This window comes from Zalophus californianus, chromosome 6 (genome assembly GCF_009762305.2).
Source record: "Zalophus californianus isolate mZalCal1 chromosome 6, mZalCal1.pri.v2, whole genome shotgun sequence".
NCBI classification, from domain to species: domain Eukaryota; kingdom Metazoa; phylum Chordata; class Mammalia; order Carnivora; family Otariidae; genus Zalophus; species Zalophus californianus.
In genome coordinates, this window is record NC_045600.1 from 86,684,390 (window position 1) to 86,696,594 (window position 12,205).

Sequence of the window (12,205 nt, forward strand, 5' to 3'; positions counted from 1 at the left end):
CCTGCAAAACCGACTGAAAAGTTGGAGGAAGTACAGCGAAACCGCGCACAATCCCAGCAAGAACGAGACAAACCCCTTGCCGCCAGACTTGCTTGCAGAAGCGGTGCCCAGCGGTGGCGGAAGTGGTCCGACACGCCCAGGTTGGTAGGGGAGAGGTCCCAGTCCTGGGAGGTGCACCATGGGGACCAATCGCTCTCGAGCTCCGCCTTCAGGTGGGCGGGAGAATCTGGACGTCACGCACCCTGGGCGGGGCCTTTGCACCTTCAATCCTGCTTGGGTAGGCGAGCCACCGTCAGCTAGACGAGGGTGAGAGTGGGAAAGGGCGTGAACCGGGCGGGGGTAGAAACGGGAAAGAGGTGAATTATAAACGTCGGAGATGAGAGATAGGAAGCAATGGGGAAGAAAGGGTGGGAGCTTGAGAGGGCCTGCAGAAATGGGGACAGGGAGAGATGTGAGGGGAGCGGCGCGGTGAGAGGACTTAAGGAGAGTGCAAGAGGGACACTGAATGGGTAAAGGGAAGAATGGGATAACCCACCCGAGTATGGGATGGCCTAGGGGTTCAATCCGAGTGGGGCAGTAAAGCAAAGACTGGGAGTGTGTTGGGAGTCCGCTATCGCCTGGGCCCGTCTGATCACCGAGTTAGCCGCTCCTTTTGCATCAAACTGACGCGTGCAAATTATTTTGAGTGCCGAGGTGAGATCTGGTCCTTGAAGAGGTGACTGATACAGGGAGTTTTCCTTAGCCCCACTGAGTGAGACTGTCATTCTTCTCAAAGGACGGGGTCTAGACAACCAGATCAGCAGATTCATCCTCTAAATTACTGCAAGATCACCTGCACATCCTCCGGTTTTGAGAAGGGCATCTCTCATCTTACTTCTGCCTTTACAGGGTCCCTGGCACCTTGACTCCTGTGACACATTCTCTTGATGTGAACTCCCTGAAGGCAGTTTCTACTGAATTTTCTGCCTTTCTGATAACATTTCTTTCATTGAGTTTCATGTTAGACTATTTTCTCTAGTAGTACCTCCTTCCATCCCACCTCCACCTAAAAAGCCTATCCTTGATCTCTCAACTTGTAGACTGGTAAAGCAGGAATGGGGCTTTTGAGATAATCTAGTAGGGACCCCTCATTTTTAGGTAAAAAAACCCTGAGACTCATAAAGTGAGTGAAAGTCACATGTATTGAGACCTTAGTAAGTACCAGATACTGTGCATGTCTTATATGTTCTTCAAAAACCAAGGCTGTAGGTGCTTTTCCCCTTTTTACAAATGAAAAAATAGGCTAAGAATGATTAACCTTCTAATATGTGCTAGAGCTGTGATTTGATCCCAGGAAATCTGACTTTAAACCCATCTGCTTAACTAATTGAGTAAAAAGAAATACTAAATAGTGCTAGGACTGTGTGATTCCAATTCAGTTGAATGCTTTTTTTTCCTTCAACCACAACACAGTTTACATTTAAGTCTAACACTCTTTATATTTTTTGTAAGTTCAGTTATCTGTACTGTATGTGAATGGCATATAAATCTACTTCACTACCTTGAGTTCATTCCCTCAGATTGGTTCTATAAAACACTTCAGTTTCAAGAAAAATTTATATTCTGGGGTCCCTGCTAAGTTAGGGAATGCTTACTTTACAGCTCTGACTGTAGTACTGGATTTTGCCACGGCTACTGTGGAATAGGCAATTAGGCAGGGGTGGGAGGAATTTGAAAAATACAGCCGGAAATTACTGGAATGACACTTGTTAGCACTTCAGGACTTACTCTGTTGCCTTCCCCTCAGCTCAAGGCCTCCAAGTTTTAGGAATGGCTTGCGCAAGCTCTAAATCTATAAATAATCATCTTATACTATAGGTACTAACTTCTGCTTACTAATATGAGGCTGGAGCTAGTCATCTTCCTATCACCATTTTTCCTGCATGTGCAACTCCTGACATAACGAGCAGTGCCATAATTTCAGGCATCCTTATCACATAGAATTTGTCTTTTCCACACGATTCATTGCCTTTTTTTTTTTTTTAGACTTTATTTGTTTGAGAGAGAGTGAGAGAGCAGGAGGGGAGGGTGAGGGGTGGGGGGAGGCAGAGGGAGAGGAAGAAGCAGACTCCCCACTGAGCAGGGAACCAGACAAGACAATGCTGGGCCGGATGTGGGGCATGATCCCAGGACCCTGGGATCATGATCTGAGCCAAAGGCAGACGCTTAACTGAGCCACCCAGGCACCCCTATTCATTGCCTCAAAAAATAATTTACCATTTTTTCCTTTTTTTCAAAGATTTTATTTTATTTTTATTTTATTTATTTATTTTTTATTTTTAAAGAGATCAAGAGAGAGAGCGAGCATAAGCAGGGGGAGCAGCAGGCAGAGAGAGAGGGAGATGCAGACTCTCCACTGAGCAGGGAGCCTGACACAGAGTGCTATCCCAGGACCCTGAGATCATGGCCTGAGCCAAAGGCAGACACTTAACCAACAGAGCCACCCAGGCACCCCTCAAAGATTTTATTTTTAAGTAATCTTTACACCCAACATGGGGCTAGAACTTAACAACCCTGAGATCAAGAGTCACATGTTCTACCGACTGAGCCAGCCAGGTGCCCCAATTTATCATTTTTTCTTCTATTTATAATTAGTTTATATTTCCAAGAGCAACCCTCAGTCCCCTCATACTGTATTTTAATCCCCAGAAATTGGCATTATATATGTATCTATATTATATATATATTTGTTTTGAATTATATAATGCTTGAATTAATGTTTATTGTAAAAAATTAAAATGACAAGTATATGGAGTAAATGATAAAATCCTCTTTTATTTTTTAAAGATTTTATTTATTTATTTATTTGAGAGAGAGAGAGAATGGGAGATAGAGAGCACGAGAGGGAAGATCGTCAGAGGGAGAAGCAGACTCCCTGCTGAGCAGGGAGCCCGATGCGGGACTCGATCCCGGGACTCCAGGATCATGACCTGAGCCGAAGGCAGTCGCCTAACCAACTGAGCCACCCAGGCGCCCCGATAAAATCCTCTTTTACCCTATTCCTGCAGTCCCACTAATTTTCCTGAAATAATCACTGTTAATGATTTGGTATATTCCATGTCATCTATATATTTACATAAATGTGTATGCATGCACACACACACACAGTTTTTTAAAAATGTAAATGAGATGTATCAGCTACAGTCTCAGTCAGGAGACAGAAACCACATGTTAAATAGAGAAAGTTTAATATAAAGAATTATTAACTAGTAATGGAATTAACTATGAAGGGGGTAAAAAGAATTCTAAAACAATACAATAGCCGATTTAGGGAGCAGCCACTATGTCTAAGGTTGAGGCAAAGGGCTCAAGGAAGGAACAAATTTGGAAGAGGCCTCTTTTCTCCAAGACTGATGATTGGACTTTATGGGAGAGCGTATGACAGATGATGTCACTGGATGATGAAGTTTGATGAATTGCTGCCACTTGGGACTGGCATGCAGGAAACTGCAGGCTGGACTGCTGAGTTGGGAGTGCTGAGAAACTCACTTGGAAACTACTGAGGTTCTGGAAGGCCGCTCACAAGGATGCTGGCAGAATTAAATGGAAAGACACAGGGATGCTGTTGAAACTCACTGGGAAGCTGCCTGGCTGGGGTGCTCTTGAACCTAAGTGGTAGGCAAGCATCACTGGGTATTTCCCCAATACAAAGAAAAAAAATGAGGATAGCACCTAAGAACCAGGAAGAGACTCCCCCTTCCTCCTGCAGTATCCCTCTAGCACCCCCTACTGATAGAGCTTAAAATTGTATCAGCTGACAAAGGAAAATATCTAGTATCACAAAACAGGGCTATGAAGGATAGAGTTGGAGCTGAGGGGCAATAAATCAGTAACTGGCACAGATACACAACTAACTTTTTTTTACTTCTTAGAGAATTTTCCATATTGATACATATAGATCTTATTCTTTCTGATGATTGCCGAATTCCACGTGTTCTTCACTGGTGGACATTAGGTTATTTCCAGTTTTTCACTGCTAAATGGTGAATATCCTTATACATATCACTTTGTATGTATGGCAGCTATATCTTTCAGATTGATTTCTAGGAGTGAGGTTGCTGGGTCACAAGATATACATGTTTTAAACTTTGGTAGGTATGATTTTCTTATGTGGGATAATGATGGTTTAGTCAAATTTTCACCAAAATTGATATTATAAACCCTTTCCTTTTTTGCCAATCTGATGGGCAGAAAATGATACTGTAATTTTAATTTGTATCTTCTTGATTCTTAATGAAACTAAGCATATTTCATATGTTTTTAGCCATTTGTTTTTCTGTCATTCTGTAAATGTTTTTTTTAATTACAAAAGTAATTTTTGTAATAATTCAGTGTCAAAGCGCATAAAGGAAAAATGATGGTGGTTAACACATAATGAACACCAGTTTTGTGCCAGGCACTGTTCTAAGGGCTTTACTTAATGTTAACTTAAGCAGTCTCCCAGCCATTACCAACTGAGGTAACTGCTGTTTATAGTTGGGTGTGCAATCTTCTAGATTTTTTCTAGGCTAACACAAATATTTATAGAATTTTGTTCTTTGAGGCTTTTTGTTTTCTTTGGTTTCACAAAAATGGAGACCCTTTCCCATATCTTGCTCTACAATATGCTTCCCATTCACCCCCCCTTAGTTATGTTTTGGACCTCTTTCTAAACCAATGTATAAAAATCTACCTCACCCTTTTTAATGTCTCCATAAAATTTCATACCATACTAGTGAATATTTACTTTGAATCAGTTATTTTGCTAAGATAATGCTGCAATGAACATTTGTAAGCATACCTTTATACACTCATTAATTTAACCTTTCAACCTTTTCTGAGAATAAAATGTCAGATTACTGCTGGGGTGCCTGGGTGGCTCATTTGGTTAAGCATACAGCTCTTTTTTTTTTTTTTAAAGATTTTTATTTATTTATCTGACAGAGAGAGACACAGTGAGAGGAGGAACACAAGCAGGGAGAGTGGCAGAGGGAGAAGCAGGCTTCCTGCCGAGCAAGGAGCCCGATGTGGGGCTCCATCCCAGGACCCTGGGATCATGACCTGAGCCGAAGGCAGACGCTTAACGACTGAGCCACCCAGGCGCCCCAAGCATATAGCTCTTGATTTTGCCTCAGGTTATGATCTCAGGGTCCTGAGATCAATCCCCACATTGGGCTCTGCTTTCAGCATGGAATCTGCTTGAGATTCTCTCCCTCTCCCTCTGCCCCTCCCCCTGCTAGTGCATACGTGCACTTTCTCTCTCTATGTAAAATAAAATAAATCTTTAAAAAAAGGTTAGATTATTGCTTCATAAATCCTCAGATTTTCCTGTCTGTTGTTCAACTCATAGGGCTTGAAAGCACGTATACTACAGTATATGTACATACTGTATTACTGTATACACAAATGTATAGTTGTAATACAATTCAGCTTTCCTCTCAAATTACTTAGATTAGGGGTACCTCGGTGGCTCAGTTGGGGTGCCTCGGTGGCTCAGTTGGTTAAGTGTCTGCCTTTGGCTCAGGTCATGATCCCAGAGTCCTGGGATCGAGCCCCGTGTCAGGCTCCTTGCTCAGCGGGGAGCCTGCTTCTCCCTCTCCCTCTGCTGCTCCCCCTGTTTGTGCTCTCCCTCTCTCTGTCAAATAAATAAATAAAATCTTTAAAAAAATTACTTAGATTAGTGTAGGTCTTAAAGCTTTACTAGTCTCTGTTAGGTATTCATGATCTTCTTATCTTACATTATATCTCTGTAAATCTTAATCCTTACTGCAATGGTTTTTCTTTTCTAGTCTACTCTGTAACCACTTTCAAACCAATCTGAGCTATCTCTTTCAAATTTCCTAGGTTCTCAGAAAAGCAGAGTTCTTCCCTGTCTCTATTCCACTTAGTTTTTTTATTGCCCTTTGGAATCTTAGTGAACTTAAAGTGATAAGCACGTCTCACCTGTCCAACCAGCATTCCCAGAGCTCTGCTAATTAGAAAATTATTTCATTTGCTTTTTTTCTGATTATGTACATTCTGCCCCCTTTTTTTGAGCTAAGAATGTTCACATCCGTCATTGCTTCAAGCAGAAATTCTCTGTTTTATGCCTCCTTGTTTTGTTTTTGCTTTGTATTTGTATTTGTTTCACTATTTTTTGTTTGTTTTTCTGTCTTACTCCTAAGGCTTTGCTGTTGGGTCCTTCAGCATCTCCTCTATTTTTTAAAAATTGAGGTGAGATTCACATAACATAAAATTAACCATTTTAAAGTATACAATTCAGTGACATTTAGAACATTCATGATGTTAAATCACCACCTCTATCAAGTTCTAAAACATTTTCATTACCCGCAAAGAAAACCCTGTACCCATTGTCACTCCTCACTTTTCCCTCCCTCAAGTCCCTGGCTACTACCAGTCGCTTTCTGTCTCTATAGATTTACCTATTCTGGATATTTCATGTAAGTAAAATCATATAATAAGTGGCCTTTTGGGTCTGGTTTCTCCACTAAGCCTAGTGTTTTTGAGGTTCCTCCGCGTTGTAGCATGTATCAATGCTTCATTCCTTCTATGGCTGAATAGAATTCCATCGTATGTGTACACCACAATTTGTTTATCCATTCATCTATTAAAGGACATTTGGACTGATTCTACCTTCTGGCTATTGTGAGTAATGCTGGTATGAATATATGCATGTACGTGTACTTGTTTGAGTCCCTGTTTTCAATTCCCCTGCCTATATACCTAAGAATGGGATTGCTGGGTCGTATGGTAAGTCTATGCTGAACTTTTTGAGGAACCATCAAACTGTTTTTCATAGCAGTTGCCCTATGTTACATTTTCACCAGCAGTATACATTTTCTCCCTATTCTCATCAGAATTTATTTTCCATTTTAAAAATAGTCATACTAGTGGGTTAGAGTGGTATCTCATTGTGGTTTTCATTTGCATTTCCCTAATGACCAGTGATGTTGAGCATCTTTTCCTGTGCTTGTTGGCCATTGATATAACTTCTCTGAAGAAATGTCTATTCAAGTTCTTTGCACATTTTTACTTTGGGTTGCTTATCTTTTTGTGGTTGAGTTGTAACTCATATATTCTGAACACTAGACCTTTTATCAGATACATCAAATTTTTTTCTCCTATTCTGTGGGTCATCTTTTTATTTTCTTTTTCCTTTCTTTCCTCCTCCTCCTTTTTTTATTTTTGTGAGGAGGTAAATCATACATTTTGCAATGAAATCCCAAAGGAGACCTCATGTCCCCCTGGGACACAGTGCCCCCAAAGTAGGTCCTTTAGGCACAAGGCAGGCCTGGTTCTTTAGCTCTATTAGGGCCTATCTTTTCATTTTCTTGATAATGTCCTTTGATGCACAAAAGATTTTAATTTTGATGAAGTCTCATTTATCTTTTTGTTGTTGTTATTGCTTGTGCTTTTGATGTCGTATCTAAAAGTCCATTCAGAATCCAAAGTCATGAAGATTTACCCATAAGTTTTTTTCTAAGAGTTTTCTAGTTTTAGCTTTTATATTTAGGTTGTTGATCCATTTTGAGTTAATTTTTGTGTATTGTATGAGATCGGAGTATGGATGTCCAGTTGTGCCAGCATCATTTATTGAAGAAACTATTCTTTCCTCATTGAATGGTCTCGGCATCCTTGTTGAAAATCAATTGGCCAGAGATGTATGGATTTATTTCTGGATTCTCAGGTCTATTTCATTGGTCTATATGTTTATCCTTATGCCAGTACCACACAGATTTTAAACTACTGTAGCCATGTTGTAAGTTTTGAAATTGGGAAGGGAGTCCTCCAACTTTGTTCTTCTTTCTCGGTATTGTTTTGTCTAATCAAGGCCCCTTACAATTCCCTACGAATTTTAGAAGATTGACTTTTCCGTTTCTATAAAAAACCTTCTGTTTGTTTTTTGTTTTTTGGGTTTGTGTGTGTGTGTGTGTGTGTGTGTGTGTGTGTGTGTGTGTGTGTGTCGTCTCTTCCTCTTTCAGTTTATCCTTCCAGCTGATACCACAGTTTTCTATATCCTGCCTTTCACTGCCTTTCTCATACCATCTCACTGCCTGAAGCCTGATGGTAGGTTCCTGTTGCACTCTGGATCAAGAATGAGCTTGCTGCAGGCTCCCTCAACTTCTTTTTTGTTCCACCCCTGCTGCTCTTAAAATGTATACATAAAGTTTTAGGTTCAGTTATTAAAAAGTGTTTTCTTCTGCTCTGTATCAAGATGTACATTTCTATCATATAGATAGTTCTGCAAATTTTGTCTCTTCCTTGAAGTTTCCCCAGATTGATTACTGAAAAAAAAATCAATTACCTCTTTTCTCCTAATGCATTTGGATATGAGATTCCTGAGTTGTACTTGCTTCAATATCATTCCCAACTATGTTATTCTTGCTTTAATGAAAATGCACTTAAAATAACAATTTAGAATTAGAGGGGGCCTTATGAATATAATGCAGACTCCTACTTAAATATGATCCAATGGACACATTCATATATCTCTGCTGCTTATCTGAAGTCCTCTTAAAAGACAATAAGCTCAAAATGCATAATTTTGTGGTGAGCTATGGGAAGTTGTAAAGCAGGTGCAAGTGTGGGAACTGACTTTGTGGACTAATAGCTAACTAAGCTATTAGTAAGGGAAACCAGAGCAAGCCAATTCTCAGGACCCCTGGAAAGCTTAGGCCCAGAAGGTACTAGATATCTCTGGAAGGGGGAGTGTGTGTGAAAAAAAATATGAGGCATAGCCGAAGACAGAGATACTCTACTGAAAATGGGAATTACATGAAAGTCAATATTAGATGGCAAGACCTATCAGCCCCCTCTTCCAACTCAGCTCTCAGAGTGCGAGCAACCAGACTTACTCCATTCCCTCCTCCATCCACAGGTGATTGGATAATTCCTCACTGGGAAAACTTTCCAGCCCAAGAGGGGCAAAATCCTGCACTCCTGAAAAGATCATCCTCCACTGAGCAGCCCAACGTCCTACCCTGCCTCACCCCTACGATTGGCCTTACTCTCCTAAAAAGACAGCCAAGGCTTGCCCTCAGACAATCAAGGAAAGCCTCCGGTATGAGAGAGACCAAAATTAACAAAAAGGAACTCAGAAAATAGAGGCTATGAAGTTGGTAGGAAAACTTGCTTCAAAAGGAAAGGAAAGAACACATTCAAAAGGAACATTCGGAAGAAAAAAAGTTGATTGTAAGTTGAAAATAGTACAGTAGAAGTGAAAAATTCAACAAAAATGAAGGAAAATAAGGTGAGAAAATCCCTGAGAACTGAAACCGGCTATACTCGCACAAATTCTATTTCAGTCTTGTCGCCAATATAACTTTACTCTTACAGGGAACTCTTTCACAGGGCAATGAAGATAAAAATAACTTTGCTCTGGGAGTTTCCTTCCCCGGGAAGCCCATTTAAATGAATATCAAGGGGCGCCTAGGTGGCTCAGTCGTTAAGCGTCTGCCTTCAGCTCAGGTCATGATCCTGGAGTCCTGGGATGGAGCCCCGCATCGGGTTCCCTGCTCAGTGGGAAGCCTGCTTCTCCCTCTCCCACTCCCCCTGCTTGTGTTCCCTCTCTCGCTGTGTCTCTCTCTGTCAAATAAATAAATAAAATCCTTAAAAAAAAAAAAAAGATTAAGGCAAAGGGGAACGTTCTTGGTTGCCTGCAGATTAAGATTATTGCCACCAGATGGCAGTATTGCCTCAAGGCTCTGTTTCTAAGATGGTGTTTTTCTTTTAAAATTTCTCCGCTTCTTTCCAAAGCTTTAAAGAAGAGGTAGGCTCGGATTGGATTATTTCCATTTAGTCATGCTCTATCAGAGCTCTCACTCCTGATTTCTTCGTAAAAGGCTCTGCTGAAAGGTCACCATACAATCTGCCTGAAGGAAGAAAAAAGACTCAATTATCTTTGAGGAACTGGTTCATGAGGCCCCAAGGGGAAAAAAGACTTTTAAGAGAATGGACTCTGAGCTATAACTGTCTGTTTTACAGAGGAGGACTCCTATTGTGCAGGGATTCTACAAAGCATTCATGCATTCATTCTCTCAAGTTTTACTGATGCCTACTATATGCTAGGCATTAGCAATAACCCAGGGGAAAAAAATCAGACATGATCTTTGTCTTCAAGGAGCTTACATTCTGAGGGGAGAAATATCCAAAAAAAAAAAAAAAAAAAGTTAAGTTAAATCACATATCTATCTGAGGAATTTGATAGAGGTCAGGGTGAAAGTAAGCAGACCAGTTGTGTGGGTGGGAGATACAGATGACTTGGATTAGGGTAGTGTTAGGGGAAAGAGAAGTAGATGAATTCAAGATGGATTGGCGGTAGAATTGACAGGGCTTGGTCATTGGATGTGGGAGGTCAGAGAGCAAATGCATAAACATCTCTGGGTTGAGCAAGTGCCTGGGTGCATGGGTTGGCATTTTCTCAGGTGGAGAAGACATGGGGAAAGAGAGGTTTTGGAGGATAGGATGGTAGATAAGAATCAAGATTTCAGTGAAAAATGTTTTGTTTAGAAGATTTTATTTATTTATTTGACAGAGAGAGAGAGTGAGAGAACAAGCAGGGGGAGTAGCAGAGGGAAAGAGAGAAGCAGGCTCTCCACTGAGCAGGGAGCCGGACTTGGGGATTGAACCCAGAACCCTGGGATCATGACCTGAGCCAAAGGCAGACACTTAACCGACTGAGCCACCAGGCGCCCTCAGTGAAAAACGTTAATTAAATTACTCCTCCCCAGGCATTTGGAATCCGGTGGAAATCACTTAACCAGGCTAGGATGGAATTTGCACCAGTGTACTGCCCAATAGAATGGTTTAGACTGGCATATTTGGTTTAAATTAGCTTACGGTTGGCATTCATTTAGTTAAAAATTGCTGTTAACTCACTCCTACTGAGCAATAGCAAAATCTGCTTAAATTTTCAGTGTTTTTTTCTCAGCTGGGCATTTGAGAGTTAAAGAGAACAGGACGGGGGTTCCTGGCTGGCTCAGTCAGTAGAACATGTAACCCTTGATCTTGGGGTTGTGAGTTTGAGCCCCATGTTGGGTGTAGAGATTATTTAGACATTAAAATCTTAAAAAAAAAAAAAAACAGAACAGAGCACCTTTTACATTTTATTTTTTGTACTCTTTCAGAAGGAGGACACAATCTTAAAGAAGCTTCTAAAAATGCAAGACCACTCATTTTGATGGATCTTCTCAAGTTGCTATGTACAGGTCAGATCCTGAGTGTGATTCTGAGATGACATAGATGAAACAGAGACCATGTTTTGTCCCCAACATAGTGCCTGATACATAGGTACTCAATAAATATGTATTGAAATGAGGCCACTCCATCTGGATCGTTTTCCAGGCTTCAGCCCTCAGTTGAACTCTCCATAGGACCTGAAATACCTCATATTACCTATTTCCCAAAAAGTTGTTACATAGCCCATGGGCTGGGTACTCCCAGCCTCTCCAGACTCATCATGGCTTGGGACCGTATCACCCGGTGTGTTAGAAAAAGGCATGTGCCCCACTGCACAGGAATATTTTGCCCTCATTAACACAGTGTTAAGGCAAAGTTTAAAATCAACTCAGCCCTCAATATCAATGTTTTCTTTTGTACCCCAGAGGTTGAGTATTCTGTACTGTGCTTATAATCAAGTTATCCCACTCACCTTCTTTGATTCACTCTTTGCATTTTCTCTGCACCTGTTTGCTTGCACCTTTGGACTGTGCTTTTTTGAAGATAAGAATTCTACCTTTTTAAACTTTTATACAGTGTAGAACAGTGCTATTTTACAGCTTTGGTAATGCTACATATAAAGGAATGGCTTAGGAGAGCTTTAGCTCTCCCCTACCAGTTTTCACAAACCCCACAACCCTCCTTCCGAATCACAGTTATTATATAAAAAGAAAAAAGTTTATGAATTACAAATAAAAGCATCTTTAGAAAACACATTATTTTTATCATTGCATAGTGTGCAATCTAAGTAAAAACAGCATGCTGCCTATGCAGAAGTAACATGAAGTGAAGACAAGTCCCGTAGCTTCCCCTCCCCATCTGATTGCTACTCCTAAGCATTTCTCAGGGAAAGAAATCTGACAATCCCAATGCTCAAGAGATTGGTAACAGTTGTTGTTTAAGAATGAGCGCCCCCCCCCCAAAAAAAAAAGATTGGACGCCATCCTTTGCCAGCCTTTGGCTGGCAAAG

The 12,205-nt window shown here is 40.9% G+C and overlaps 1 long non-coding RNA gene across 1 annotated transcript; it reads left to right on the forward strand.

Moving 5' to 3' along the window:
- The first annotated feature begins 261 nt into the window (after nucleotides 1-261).
- Nucleotides 262-11,402, forward strand: LOC113909415. Its single transcript, XR_003515726.1, has 3 exons — nucleotides 262-306; nucleotides 8,897-9,268; nucleotides 11,145-11,402. It is a non-coding gene; the product is annotated as an uncharacterized LOC113909415 (long non-coding RNA).
- The last annotated feature ends 803 nt before the right edge of the window (nucleotides 11,403-12,205 follow it).